Source organism: Bombina bombina, chromosome 1 (genome assembly GCF_027579735.1).
Source record: "Bombina bombina isolate aBomBom1 chromosome 1, aBomBom1.pri, whole genome shotgun sequence".
Taxonomy (NCBI): Eukaryota; Metazoa; Chordata; class Amphibia; order Anura; family Bombinatoridae; genus Bombina; species Bombina bombina.
Window position 1 is genome coordinate 1551306223 of NC_069499.1, and position 15966 is coordinate 1551322188.

A 15966-nucleotide genomic window follows, 5' to 3' on the forward strand; every position below is an offset into this window, starting at 1 on the left:
CCTTCCTGCTTTTCAACAAAGGATAAAAGGGAAAACAAAGACATTTTGCTAATAGAATTAATTTGGAAAGTCGTTTAAAATTGTATGTTCTATCTGAATCATGAAAGAAGATTTTGGGGTTTTATGTCCCTTTAATTTAGACTGTACTCTCCCTTTAATGTACCCCAAACCTTTAACGTGCCAACATGGTTAGATTTTGTCCAGACCAAGGCTACCCTGCTGCTCCCTATAGCATATCTTTTTAAATATATATAAAAAAATAAACACTAATCCAACAATTGTGACCCAAGTGCCTCTGAGAACAAATATTCAGGCACAATATTACAAACCAGGTATGTGGCAGCTTGTTTTCAGATGTATATGACCCACGTGCATGTTTTCTTCGGGAAAAAAACCCCCAATATAAATAAATACACACAGCAGCAATGTGAAGCATCAGAAGCGCAGGGAGAAGGCGATGATGTAAAACTAAAATGAATAAGAAACAGGACTAGAAGAGAAAAGGGGAAAAAGAGTGATGAAACTAAGCAAGGCAGGAAATGGTAATAGACGTAAACATCACCCTCCTTGGTGGTCTGCTTTTGTAGCAACCCCAAATGTAAGCAGTAGAAAGATATTTAGATTCCAACAGCTGTAAGCTAATAGTGGGGGTGAAAGAGGTGGCAGTTGGTAAGAGGCAGGTACAGAAGTTGGCAGCCGGTAAGAAGTCAGTGAAGGAACGGCACACACAGCTGTCTTGTTGCTGTCCCTCTCTCCTCTCCAGGTCCTCTTGCTGGGTATCATTTATCTAATCGATTATTCCACATTCAAGTAAGAAATTGTGTTTATAGCAACAAGCAATCCTGACATTAGGGTGACATTTTTGTGGCATTACTGTTTGTGTTACCTGTAGCTACTAAAGTTCATATATTAACAAAGAATATCTGCTTGTTGCTTATTAGCCTGTGCAGTCATAGCCTTTCACTATAACAGGCACTAGGTTCTTGTAATCACGTCAGCTGTGCTATACTACACAGAACTACCCCTGGGTCCAACAAGGGGAAGGAAAGGGTGCACATAAAGATACTTATCTTACAGGAACATTTTATATACTTAAGCATTCTACTTTTATCAGAATTCAACTTTACATTGCAAACAACCTTCATACAAATTTAAGGGTTTAAAAACATTTCAAAATATAATTTGCCAGCAAAATCTGCATGGCTGCATGCTTTGCAATCCAGTGACATACTCCTTAAAAAGCCTCAGGACTATGTTTATGTTATTTCCCCTGCTGTGGCCAATATAAACTATATATAAATAAGCACCCACGCTGATCAGTCAGTAACTGTTTATAATGTAGCAAGGTCATAAAACAAGATATACTCATTCTTCTCTGATATCAGTGGAAAAAAACACAATTTTCATAGTTAAATTACAGAAAATCCGTCAAAATAAATAAAAGTACACAGATTTAAAAAAAAATATATATAATAATTTATATATTACTGGACTGTCACAGTTTGTGCGTGCTTCCCTGCTGCCCCACCACGTATTTCCTCTTCTTTTAAGTGCCCTGGTTTTCCTAGTGAACTTAAGAACTGTCCAGAATACACCTAACCACACCTACTGACCGCAGACAGAATGTGTGACTACGTCCCTCCCTGTTGACATGACTCCTCCCACAATAAATCATCATACTGTGTAGGCCGTCCAGTCGTTGAAGCCCTCTGGGAAATGTTGGGCCCTATGCTGTTATGGGAATTTTTCTGAGTCTAATGAGAATTTAAAAACAACTATAAGAATCAGTGGGGAAAAGACAGAAGCTAAGTCTAGGCTTATCCAGCAGTGATACACAGAACATTTGTTTACAGAAGTAGAAAGGAGGAAGAGATGGTGGACAATCATTTGGCCTAGATTCCCAAGCAGTTGTACCCGTCACTATCTGGTAGTAACAAGAACCCTCAACAAAGATATTAATGAAGCATTTTGTTGCTTTAGTTACAGCACCACTAAATATACAGTAGTAGAATTTAATAATTGATAAATACCCAATAAAAAAGACAATGTTATAGCATTAAACTGAGTAGTAATGAGTAGTAGAATATTTTCTAGGAAATTTCAAAGTTAATAAAATGTTCCCTCCCCTGCATCATGTGACAGCTATCAGCCAATCACACAATGCATAAAAGTATATCCTGTGCATTTTGCACTTGCCCAGCTGGAGCGGGAGCCTCAGAAAGTGTACATATAAAAATAATGTGCACATTTTGATAGTGAAAGGTTTTTGTTGTTTTTATATTGTATGTTTTATCGGAGTCATAAAACTTTAATTTTGACTTTAGTGGCCCTTTAAGTTTACAGCAGTGATATAATGTAGAGCTCTCAAGGATGAGATCTGTACCAAATACATTTATAAAACACTGCAGTATGTGCATTTGGTGCTTTATACACAGCACAGAAAACATACACTTTCTGCAAATCAGGAAACTGCTCTCATTTAAAGGGACATGAAACACATCTTTTTATCGTTCATGATTTAGAGAGAGCAAGACATTTAAAACAACTTTCCAATTTACTTCTATTATCTAATTTGTTTCATTCTCTTGTTATCTTTTGTTGAAAAGTATACCTAGGTAGGCTCAGGAGCTGCTGATTGGTGGCTGCACATATATGCCACATGTTATTGGCTCACCCACGTACATTGCTGTTTTTTTTACAAAGGACACTAAGAGAATGGAGCAAATTAGATAAGATAAGTAAACTGGAAAACTGTATGCTCTATCTGAATCATTTTCATGTCCCTTTAACCTCTTGGCTGTTAGATTTGTGGTCCTCTCTTGTAGACAAAAGGTTAAAGCCATGCCAATGGCAGTGTCCACAGGGGGGGCTCTGATTACATCACAAAACCTAGCAACGACGATAGCAAATAACATAAACATGGCACTAAATAGCGGGTTGGTACATGACAATGTGACATTGTGTAGGAGAATTCTGGCCTCCCTCACAGGCTGTGGGTTTGGCATAAAAACCTGCTTTTATGTTGTGAACAAAAAAAAAATGACTTGCAAAACAAGAGCTTAAAGACATTGTGTCTGTTGTCATCAAACACTTCCTCCATGTCCCTATAATTACGCAGTGGCGTGTATCATCAGCTTGTACTCAGAATTACTCACCGAGACACTGGCCCCATATGACAAGTTTATTTCAGCTAAACCCACGGATTGCTATAAAGTCCTCTTCCACTGGCTGGGTTTGATATCAGATCACAGTTTAGTATGATGATTTTCAGATTATTTTAGATTTAACCCCAGGGAAGGCTGCCATGCATAGCATGATCAGATCAATGTGACCTTCTAATGCAAATAGTTTGTAAGAGCAAGTTATTCTTGCAAGTGTCCATTGCTATCCTGATGAGATAAAAGGGACAGTAAAGTCAAAATTATACCTAAAGGGCCATAATGGTAAAAAATGACATGATATCATTTGTTACAAAATGTAATTGTAAGACTATCAACCCTACAATACTGTCTGTATCACTCCCACACAGCAGAGAAACTGCTTAGCACCCACTGAGCACTGCTGATCCAATCAGCAACACTAGTTGGAAGACTAATTAATTTTTTTACTGTTATTTCTCTTTGAATGGATTGGATAGATCATGAAGTTTATATATTCCTATTATCAATTTTGCTTATTTCTCTAGATATCCTAGATGAGCTCAGGAGCGTGCACGGGTCTTTAGCTAGCTGGCAGCAGTGCTTGCAACATTGTTTATAGCAATGTTATACATAGTTGCAAACACTGCTGCCATAGACTGCTAAAGACACATGTACGATCCTAAGCTTTACAATTTACTTCTATTATCAAATTTGCTTTGTTCTTTTGGTATTCTTTGTTGAAGACTATACCTAGGTTTAGTCTTCAAAAAAGAATACCAAAAGAACAAAGTGAATTAGATAATAGAAGTAAATAGTAAAGTTATTTAAAACTACATACTTTATCTGAATCATGAACGTTTAATTTTGACTCTAGTGTCTCTTTAAACATATATCTAAAGTCCTGCTTGGTACCTGAAACACATTGCAGCAGGGTTAGGATCTGTAATGTGCTGTAGGGGTTAAATATATATAGAAAAAAGTCACCAAAAACCATCACATATAGATGCTGTTCTTCCATATGGGTGAGAAGTACAGTGTCAATCTAAATATAAATGCAACTCAAAGAAGTACAATTCTAGAAAATGGTCACCAGTTTATAATATATATATATATATATATATATATATATATATATATATATATATATATATATATATATATATATCATAGATTGTCCCAATAAGTCCTATCTGATTTTATATCACTAAATAACACTTTTTTGGGGTTTCTACTCTGTAACTATATAAATTTTACAAAATAATATAACACACAATTGTCATTTATTGCAATAGAACCAAAAATGGTCCGGCTCCTAAGCTTACATTATTGCTGTTTCAAATAAAGAATACAAGAGAAACAAGAAAAATAAATAATAGGAGTAAATTAGTTTATATTAAATTGCTTAATATTGCTGCTCTGTCTGAATCATGAAACATTACTTTTGACTAGACTATCCCTTTAAGAATCTTCTACACATTACCCTTTATCAGTTATGATTGACAGTACTGATCAAACAATTGTATACAAGTAATAGGGAGCATTTTGTAAAGCATAAAAGCAAGGAAGGATTGTACCTAGGTATTTGCTAATACAGAAATATCTAGTTATGTCACTCTGTGTGTGTGCGTGTCTGTGTGACAGTGTGTGTATGTTTATAACTCTGTGTGTGTGACTGTATGCAGGGCCGCCATCAGGTTTTTTTTTTTACATTTTGGCAGCCACCAGAGGGCGCTACAGCAGAGTGCTATTGAGCGTGGGGAAATATCATTACAAGGAGTAAAGCATTAGCCTGAGTCAGATGGCAGATCACTTTCATTTGAAGAGTAAGTAGGACTTACTTAGTAAATGTTTTTGTTATTTATTTGTGCAATTTCAGATTGTAAATTCAGTGTGGGGCCAGGGGTCCATGTAAATTCAGTGTGGGGCCAGGGGTCCATAAAAACTCATTTTTTAGCAATATGCAGCAGTGTATTTATGATTATTTGATAATGCTGTAGAAAATCTATACTAAAAACCATGCAGAAATGTTTGATCCTCAATACACAAATGGTAGGTGCCCTTTTGGCAGATATGATTTTTTTTAAATTTATATATTTATTTCAATTACATTCCAGTTTACTGCCCCTTTATGCAAGGACTTTCCAGCTGCCAGGAGGCATTTTATCTAAGATTTTTACATCTGCATAAAATGTTATAATCTCAGGCTAAGATTGCTCAGTATTTGAAATGAGACAGATTAACTTAACACTGTTCAGTTTACACTACAGCTGACTTCATTTTGAAATACATACAGCCTAAATCACGCATTTAACCAGATCTAATGGTATAAGACTGAGTACAACAGCTTATGGTTCCACCAAGACTTAACTTAACACTGTTCAGTTTACACTACAGCTGACTTCATTTTGAAATACATACAAACAAGCCTAAATCCCGCATTTAACCAGATCTAATGGTATGAGACTGAGTACAACAGCTTATGGTTCCACCAAGACCATATAGAGTACAGCATTTTCAAAATCCATAAGTTCAGCTGACATATTTGAAGTGGTGCTCTTGGTTGGGGAAAATGGGGGAACCCCCCCCAAACATATGTCAACCTTTCAAGTACTTTTCTTCATCTACCCCTTCTGACAGATTAATAATATACAATTTTGAATTCACATACAGTATTTTTGTTTGCTCATTTACAAATATGATTATTTAAAAAATGATCTCTTAATTTCTGCAATTTTTTTTATCATGCATGTCACACACTGTTGATTAAGAGGATGGCAATGTGCAGAAATGTTACCTCCTGTGAGTGTTTCTGTGGGTGTCTGTGTTTTTGTTGGTGTCTCTATGAGTGTGTATGTATTTCTTTTCTGTGGGTCTCTCTGTGAGGGTTTATGTGTCTGTCTTTGTGCATTTTCTGTGGATGTCTCTGTGAGGGTGTATATGTATATATTTGTGTGTTTTCTGTGAGTGTCTCTCTGTGTGAGTTCTGTGTTTGACTGTAACTACCTTCACAACATTTCCAGGTTTGACTACACTTAAGAATAAAGTGCATATACGTTTTAGTCACTTGGTCGAAATTGCATATGTCAGCATATGTCAAAGGGGGGGGGGGGGGCTGATCATTGGTTAAGTAAGGGGCCCCAAAATTTCTAGTGGCGGGCCTGACTGTGTGTATGTTTATAACTCTGTGTGTATGTTTATAACTCTGTGTGTGTGACTGTGTGTATGTTTATAACTCTGTGTGTGTGACTGTGTGTCTGTTTATAACTGGGTGTGTGTGACTGTGTGTCTGTTTATAACTCTGTGTGTGTGACTGTGTGTATGTTTATAACTCTGTGTGTGCAACTGTGTGTATGTTTATAACACTGTGTGTGTACGTTTATAACTGTGTGTGTGACTGTGTGTATGTTTGTAACTGTGTGTTTGACAGTGTGTATGACTGTGTGTGTATGTTTATAACTCAATGGGACATATTTATCAAGCTCCAAATAGAGCTTGATGCCCTGTGTTTCTGGCGAGCCTGCAGGCTCGGCAGAAACAGCAGTTATGAAGCAGCCGTCACAAAGACCGCTGCTCCATAACCTGTCCGCCTGCTCTGAGCAGGCGGACACACATCGCCGGAAATCAACCCGATCGAGTATGATCGGGTTGATTGACACCCCCCTGTTGGCGGCCTATTGGCCGCGAGTCAGCAGGGGGCGGCGTTGCACCAGCAGCTCTTGTGAGCTGCTGGTGCAATGATGAATACGGCGAGCGTATTGCTCGCCGTATTCAGCGAGGTCTGTCGGACCTGATCGGCACTGTTGGATCATGTCCGACAGACCTTGATAAATTGGGGCCTTTGTGTGACTGTGTGTGTATGTTCATACCTCTGTGTGACTGTGTGTATGTTTATAACTCTGTGTGTGTTTATAAATGTGTGTGTGACTGTGTGTGTATGTTTATAAGTCTCTGTATGTGTGTGTGTCTGTGTGTGACTGTTTGTGACTGTGTGTGGTGTGACTCTGTATGTGTGTGTGACTGTGTGTGTATGTGACTGTGTGTGGTGAAATGTGTGTGTGCATGTGCGTGTGACTGTGTGTTTATGACTGTGTGTGTGTCTGTGTGTGACTGTGTGTGGTGTGACTGTGTGTGTGTATGTGAGACTGAGTATGTGTATTTGACTGTGTATGTGACTGTGTGTGTTTGTGTGTGTGAGACTGTGTTTGTGACAGTGTGTGTGTGTGTGTGAGACTGTTTGTGACTGTGTGTGGTGTGACTGTTTGTGTGTGTCTATGTTTATAACTCGGTGAGTTTATAACTGTGTGTGACTCTGTGTGTATGTTTATAACTATGTGTGTGTTTATAACTCTGTGTGTGTGTGTGTATGTGTGTTTGTGTGTGTGTTGCTGTGTTTGTGGCTGTGTGTGTGACTGTGTGTGTGCATTGTTAATTTTTATGAGCTTTTTCATTTGGTTGTTCTGCCATCATCTTCATTTAAAGAACCATCCTCCAACTACTTACAACCTCTGCCATCTACATTATAATACTGTTTGCTGTCATGCTGTGTTTTGTTCAAACTCTCTAACTAAGGTTTAATTTGTAAGCTACACATCACAGGTTGTTTTTGTTTGAAAAACAAGAAGCTTAGATTGAATGTTAACCCAGTAAATAATGCAATGCATGAACCTAGTTTTGTATATTTAAAGGGACATAAAGGTCAATATTACAATTTCATGATTCAGATAGAGCGTGAGATTTTAAAGAAATGTCCATCTTACCTCTATTATCAAATGTACTTAGTTCTCCTGGTATCTTCTACTGAACAGTATACCTATGACACATGCACGCTCCTGAGCCTACCAACATATGCTCTTGATTCATAATCTTAATCATGAAAATTTGATTTTGACTTTCATGTCCCTTTAATTCTGCAAACATGGCTGTCTGATGCAGAGGCTGAAATTACATTTTTATTTTACACTAAATCAAAGTTATAAAGATAAAGTGGGAGTCCTCAGTCCTATGGATCAGCAATTTCATTTTGATCTATCAAATAACTAAAGGACACAGTAATGTTTCAGTAGTGAAATGAGGTTTATTGGATTAACAGAAAATGTGCAATATGCATCAAAACGAAATTAGGCAGGTGCATAAATTTGGGCACCCCAACAGAAATATCGCAATAATATTTAGTAGAGCCTCCTTTAGCAGAAATAACAGCCTTTAGACGCTTCCTATAGCCTGTGATGAGTGTCTGGATTCTGGATGAAGGTATTTTGGACCATTCCTCCTTGCAAAACATCTCCAGTTTAGTTAGGTTTTATGGTTGCCGAGCATGGACAGCCCGCTTCAAATCACCCCACAGATTTTCAATGATATTCAAGTCTGGGGACTATCATGGCCATTCCAGAATATTGTACTTGTTCCGCTGCATAAATGCCAGAGTAGATTTTGAGGAGTGTTTTCTGTCGTTGTCTTGTTGAAATATCCAGCTCCGGCGTAACTTCAACTTTGTGACTGATTCTTCAACATTATTCTCAAGTATCTGTTGATATTGAGTGGAATCCATGCGACCCTCAACTTTAACAAGATTCCCAGTACCGGCACTGGCCACACAGCCCCACAGCATGATGGAACATCCACCAAATTTTACTGTAGCTAGCAAGTGTTTGTCTTGGAACGCTGTGTTCTTTTGCTGCCATGCATAACGCCCCTTGTTATGACCAAATAACTCAATCTTTGTTTCATCAGTCCACAGCACCTTCTTCTAAAATGAAGCTGGATTGTCCAAATGTGTGTTTGCATACCTCAAGCGACTTTGTTTGTGGCGTGTGTGCAGAAAAGGCTTCTTCCGTATCACTCTCCCATACGCTGAATTGTTGAACGATGCACAGTGACACCATCTGCAGCAAGATGATATTGTAGGTCTTTGGAGGTGGTCTGTGGGCTGTTTTTGACCGTTCTCACCATCCTTTGCCTCTCCGATATTTTACTTCTGGCCTTAACAAGAACTGTGCCTGTGGTCTTCCATTTCCTCACTATGTTCCTCACAGTGGACACTGACAGCTTAAATCTCTGCGATAGCTTTTTGTAGCCTTTCCCTAAACAATAATGTTGAATAATCTTTGTTTTCAGGTCGTTTGAGAGTTGTTTTGAGGCCCCCATGTTGCCACTCTTCAGAGGAGAGTCAAAGAGAACAACAACTTGCAATTGGCCACCTTAAATATCTTTTCTCATGATTGGATGCACCTGTCTATGAAGTTCAAGGCTTAATGGGCTCACCAAACCAATTGTGTGTTCCAATTAATCAGTGCTAGGTAGCTACAGGTATTCAAATCTGTTAATCCAATAAACCTCATTTCACTACTGAAATATTACTTTGTCCTTCAGTTATTTGATAGATCAAAATGAAATTGCCGATCCAAACACCCAATTATTTATAAATGAAAATCCTGGCAATTGTCAGGGGTGCCTAAACTTTTGCATACGACTGTATATATATATATATATATATATATATATATATATATATATACATACACACAAACACACATATACAGGGGTAGAAAAATATCCCTATTGTGTACTAGTCAGGGGTTAAAAGCCACTAGCCCAAGGGAAAAAGTTACTAGTCCTCTCAATGTTAAAGATAGGAAAAAATATATAAATTATGCTTACCTGATAATTTCATTTCATTTCCATCGTGGGGAGGAGAGTCCACGGCTTCATTCATTACTTGTGGGAATTAAGAACCTGGCTACCAGGAGGAGGCAAAGACACCCTAACCAAAGGCTTAAATACCTCCCCCACTTCCCTCATCCCCCAGTCATTCTTCCGAAGGAACAAGGAACAGTAGGAGAAATATCAGGGTATAAATGGTGCCAGAAGAACAAAACTAAATTTAAGTCTGCCAATCGGAGAAACGGGCGGGAGCCGTGGACTCTCCTCCCCACGATGGAAATTAAATTATCAGGTAAGCATAATTTATATTTTCCATCTAAAGGAGAGGAGAGTCCACATCTTTATTCCTTATTTGTGGGAACAAATACCCAAGCTCTAGAGGACACTGAATGAAAAAATGGGAGGGCAAAGAAGGCGGACCACAGCCTGTAAAACTTTTCTCCCAAAAACTGCTTCCACCGAAGCAAAAACGTCAAATTTGTAAAATTTTGTAAAGGTATGTAAGGAGGACCAGGTAGCTGCCTTACAAATCTGCTCCATAGAGGCCTCATTCTTGAAGGCCCAAGAAGAAGCCACAGCTCTAGTTGAATGAGCCGTGATCCTCTGAGGAGGCTTATGTCCCGTTGTCTCGTAGGCCAAGTGAATCATGCTCCTCATCCAAAAAAAAACAAAGAATTTGAAGAGGCTTTCTGCCCCTTGCGCTTCCCTGAATACAACACAAAAAGAGATGTAGACTGTCTGAAATCCTTCGTAGCCTGAAGATAAAACTTCAAAGCACGAACCACATCCAAATTATGAATTAACCTCTCCTTAGGAGAAGATGGGTTAGGACACAAAGAAGGAACAACTATTTCCTGATTGATGTTACAGGTAGACACAACAGTAGACACAAAGAAATCCCAAACCAGTGCGAAGAATAGCCTTATCAGCGTGAAAAAACAGATAAGGAGGCTCACATTGCAAGGCCGCCAACTCAGATACTCTGCGTGCCGATGCAAAAGCCAACAAAAACAGAACCTTCCAAGAAAGTAACTTAAGGTCAATAGAGTGCATAGGTTCAAACTGAACCCTCTGCAACACCTTCAGAACCAAGTTCAAGCTCCAGGGAGGAGCGGACTGTCTAAAAACAGGCCTGATTCTAGACAGAGCCTGAACAAAAGACCAGATATCAGGAAGCTCAGCGAGCCTCTTGTGCAACAGAACCGATAAAGCTGAAATCTGTCCCTTCAAGGAACTGGCGGCAAGCCCCTTATCCAGTCCATCCTGGAGAAAGGATATAATCCTGGATTCCTTAACCTTGTGCCAAGGATATCCATACTTCTCACACCAGGACAAGTCCTCCACACCTTATGATAGATGCGACGAGTGACCGGCTTCTTGGCCTGAACGAGAGTATAAATCACTCTCTCAGAGAATCCTCTCTTAGCCTCAGAGAATCTAGATTTTGATGTTGAAAGGGACCCTGTACCAACAGATCCCTGAGACAGGGTAACCTCCATGGAGCAGACGATAACATCCCCACTAGATCCGCAAACCACGTCCTCCGCGGCCACGACGGAGCAATCAGAATAGAAGCTTGCTCCTGCTTTATGCGGGCCACTACTCGAGGTAGAAGTGGCAATGGTGGAAAAATGTAAACTAGGTAAACCCCCAAGGACCCGCTAAGGCGTCTGTAAGCTCTGCCTGGGGATCCCTGGATCGCGAGCCGTATCTGGGTAGCTGCAATTGAGTCTGGACGCCATGAGATCTATCTCCGGCATCCCCCATCTGAGACAAATCTCCGCAAACACCTCGGGATGGAGAGACCATTCCCCCGGATAGAAGGATTGCCTGCTTAGAAAATCCGCTTCCCAGTTGTCCACACCCAGAATGTGGATTGTTGAGAGCGAGCAGCTGTGGGACTCTGCCCATTCCAATATCCGAGAAACCTCCCTCATTGCTAGGGAGCTTCTCATCCCCCCCTGATAGTTGATGTAAGCCACCGAGGTAATGTTGTTTGTCTGGAACCTGATGAAGTTGAACGACCCCAGGAGAGGCCACGCCTTCAGAGCATTGTAGATCGCTCGAAGTTCCAGAATATTGATCAGAAGGAGAGACTCTTCTCGAGACCATCTTCCCTGTGCCATCCTGGCACCCCAAACAGCACCCCACCCTGCTAGACTCGCGTCCGTAATCACAATCTCCCAGGACGGTCTCAGGAAGGATGTCCCCTGGGACAGTTGTTGCAGACGGATCCACCAAGAAAGGAAATCCCTCGTCCGAACATACAGAGAAATCTGTTGAGATAGATCTGAATTATCGCTGTTCCACTGTCTCAACATGCACAGCTGAAGAGGTCTGAGATGGAACCTGGCGAATGGAATGACATCGATGCTGGACACCATTAGCCCGATTACCTTCATACTCTGAGCCACCGAGGGACTGGAGGAGGACTGAAGGGCAAGACAGGTGGACGCAATCATCCTGCGTCGCTGATCTGTGAGAAATATCTTCATTGATATAGAATCTATTATCGTTCCCAGGAACTCCACTCTGTTGCTGGAAATCAGGGAGCTCTTTCCTGAGTTTATCTTCCAACCGTGAGATTGGAGTAACGAAAGAAGGGCCCTGGAGTGATCCTCTGTGAGACTGAACTAGGATGTCATCCAGATATCACGTCCCAGCAATGCCTCTGGATCTGGCCACTGCAAGTAGCGTCCCCAGAACCTTTGTAAAGACTCTCGGGCCATTGCTAGACCAAAGGGAAGGACCACAAACTGGATATGTTGGTCCAGAAACGCAAATCTCAGGAACCTGAAGTGATCCATGTGGATCGGCACATGAAGGTAGGCATTCTTCAAGTCTATTGTCGTCATGAACTGACCCTCTTGACTAGGGGCAGAATCGATCTGATCGTTTCCATTTTGAACGCTGAAACAGCCAAAAATGTAAACCTTTTAGGTCTAGAATCAGGCAAAACGTGCCCTCCTCCTTTGGGACCACAAAAAGGTTTGAATAGTACCCTAGACCCCTTTCTTCTGGGGGTACTGGTTTAATAACTCAGAGAGAAGAGAGATCCCTCACACAGTCTAGAAAGGATTCTCGCTTTTCTGGTCTGGAAGACAGATTTGACAGAAGGGATAGAAGTCTGGACTTAGAGGTCATGTCCACAGACCACGATTTTAGCCACAGAGCCCTGCGGGCTAATACGGAAAAAACCTGGCACCCTTGCGTTCAGGCGAATAATTTGCATATTGGCATCACAGATAAAAGAATGAACGACCCTCAAGGCCTTAATTCTCTCCTGTATCTCATCGAGGGGAGTCTCCCTCTCGACCATGTCAGACAGAGACTCGCACCAATATGTTGCAGCTCCGGGAACTGCAGCAACCGCCGCTGCCAGCTGAAAAACAAAACCTGTGTGTTGGAACATCTTTCTTAACATGTTCTCCAACTTTTTATCCATGGGCTCTTTAAATGACGAACTATCCTCAAGAGGAATCGTCGTCCGCTTCGCGAGCGTAGAGATAGCACGATCCACCTTAGGGACAGTCTCCCATAGCTCGAGCTGAGAGTCCGGGGAACAGGAAGAACCTAATCTCTCCCATTCATTCTTAATAATGTTAGCCATCTTAACAGGAACCAGGAAGGTCTGAGGTACCACCCTGTCCTCATACACTTTATCATGCTTAGGAATCGAAGGTTCCTCCGGGATTTTCGGTTCCATAACCTCAAGGGTAGCAAGCACCTGCTTCAGCAAAGAGCGCAAATTTTCCATCCTAAACCTAAAGTCAGGCTCCGCTGCAGTGGGAGCTTTAGATGACATGGATTCATACCCATAAGGAACGTCCTCCGAAGAGTCGGAGTCGTCTTTGTCAGCAGACAATCTTTCATAGATATCCATTGAAGTATAGTACCCCTGGGCCGGATCGCCATATTTTACTTTACGCTTGCGCTTGGCAGAACGTGGTAAGGAACTTATCACCTTAGAGACCGCCGTTTGCAGTTGATCCGCAAAATCTGACGGCCAACGGATCTCTCCCGTAGGAGTAATAGACATGCTCTGGGGCGCTGCATGTGTACTCGGAGATGTATGTAGATAAGGCACCTCATGGGACAGGGAGCCCTCAGAGGTGGACGGCTCAGTAGTACTAGACAACCAAATCTGCCGTGCAAATACTCCCGGAAATGAAACTAAAGTCCACCCATTGCCAGAGCCACATTTCACACATACCGCAGCAATGACACAACAAACAATATTATGTACAAAGCTCCCCTGCTCAATAATCCCCCTACCAGGGATATTAACCCTTGATTCTATAAAGATAAGAAGTATCACACTGTGACCCTGTCTTCTGCGTAATCATAACGTGTATAAAAAAATGAAACAATCTTACCAGAATCTACGCCGTGGAACAGGAACACAGCCTCTCAAGTGTGACAGTGTAGTAGCATCGCTCCCGACATGGACTTGAGTGTAGAAAGCAGGCAGCGAAACTCGTCAACGCTGATTGCTTATGGAGCTGTTAATCTGAGTCAGGATGGTTTTGCAAAAAGACTCTCCCTGCATCTCCGGACTCTAACTTTCACCCAAGCTCTCACTGAGAGGCTGACAGAGCTACTTAAAACAGTCCCATTCCGAAGAGTACTACCCTCCATAAGAGACTACAAAACAGCACTACTTACTATGCAACTGTATGTGTTTAACTCCTTTAGAGCTATTGTATTCTATTGTATTGAATTCTTTCAAATTTCCTCCTTCATAATTTATTGTACCTTCTCCACTCTCGACCCTATATCCGTGACCACCTTATTCTACTGTGTATTCCAGTATAGTTAGGCATATTGTCTTGGTTGCCAATCTTTATCTGGTGCCACAATGCTTTTTACACAAAACACAAAATGTCTTATATGTTCTATCTCACAGCTAAATCATGTTCTCCTCTATTCCCTATGCCAGGTGGGTGACAGAGATAATCCACATAATGTCTGGGCAGAAGGTGCTGGTGGAAGTGCAGAATTTGGGAGAGAGGCTTGTGATCAAACTAAAACAGCTGCCACAGGCAGACACTGTGGAGATTGTATCATTTACTATTATCCTTATCTTCATTGGTAAGTTTATGGATACAGTAACATCTGATTCTATAGCAATAATAGGAACCTGATGTTGTATTGAACGATGGTCCTTTTTAGTGATGTGTGGGTGCAGGAATAACCAGAGGGTGACAATAAGTGTGTGTCGGGATCAGGACACAGCCAGTTAGCCAATCACGACTGACAATCACATGACCCAGCCACTCACTGACTTTAACCCTCAGAAATAAATACATAGTTATCTAGGGTCAGTAATGCACAAAATACATACTCTATAGCAGAGCTTCTTAAACTTTTTAACCTGGGACCCCTTTTTACATTTGAAACATCCCGCATTTTTATAATGAAAACAAACCCCTTATCAGACGAGTATACAATATGTACCATATAAGAGGGAGGATTATTAGCCAAAATAAGTAAATTTAACTTGTGTTGCCATTGCTAATCACTAACCTTTAGACTGACTGTCTAAATAGATATGTGCAAATGCAGATCTCTGTGTGCAGCACTATTAAACTAATAAATCTGTCTATGGCAAACCCCACTACACACGACCATAATGCATGCACTTCTCATGTAGGCTTCTCCCCATGTGTGGTGATGAGCCATGCACAAGCACTGTGTATTTGGAGCAGTGTGTGCAAATAATTTGGCCCTTGCAACTTTGGGCCAGTGACTAAAGTGTGTGCACACATTTGAAGAGGTACAAAAGGGACACGACTCTATAGAACATGCCATATTAAGAATGTCTGTTTAAAGCACAGGTGCCCAGAATTAAGTGAATTAGAGAATTAGAGATCTATGTGTTTACAAAAAGTGACCTAAATATTGTAGAGTTCTTGTGCCAAATCAGGACATATTCATGCCACCCACCCGTTTTCTAATATGGACCATAACTGTGGTGCAGCATAAACTTGTTCACAACTAGACATTTTTAACTTGAACCATATCATCATTGCTGGCTGTGCAGAAGCTGGGAACATAGAGACCAGCCTTGTGATCTACAGCATTTACACTGTTAGGTCAGGACCTGCATCTTGAGGACAACTAATATAAACATAATAATATTGACAAAGGACCCAATATGCTGTAT

At 40.8% G+C, this 15966-nt stretch overlaps 1 protein-coding gene and 1 long non-coding RNA gene across 2 annotated transcripts in view; one reads left to right on the forward strand and one right to left on the reverse strand.

The window, feature by feature from the left end:
• LOC128655434 (uncharacterized) overlaps positions 1 to 14772 on the forward strand; it is a 23512-nt gene extending 8740 nt beyond the window's left edge. Inside the window, exons 2-3 of the long non-coding RNA XR_008401796.1 lie at positions 4859 to 4963; positions 14740 to 14772. This is a non-coding gene — a long non-coding RNA (uncharacterized LOC128655434). The remainder of the gene's footprint in view (positions 1 to 4858; positions 4964 to 14739) is intronic.
• RECQL5 (RecQ like helicase 5) overlaps positions 1 to 15966 on the reverse strand; it is a 273753-nt gene that overhangs the window by 104779 nt on the left and 153008 nt on the right. The window lies entirely within an intron of this gene.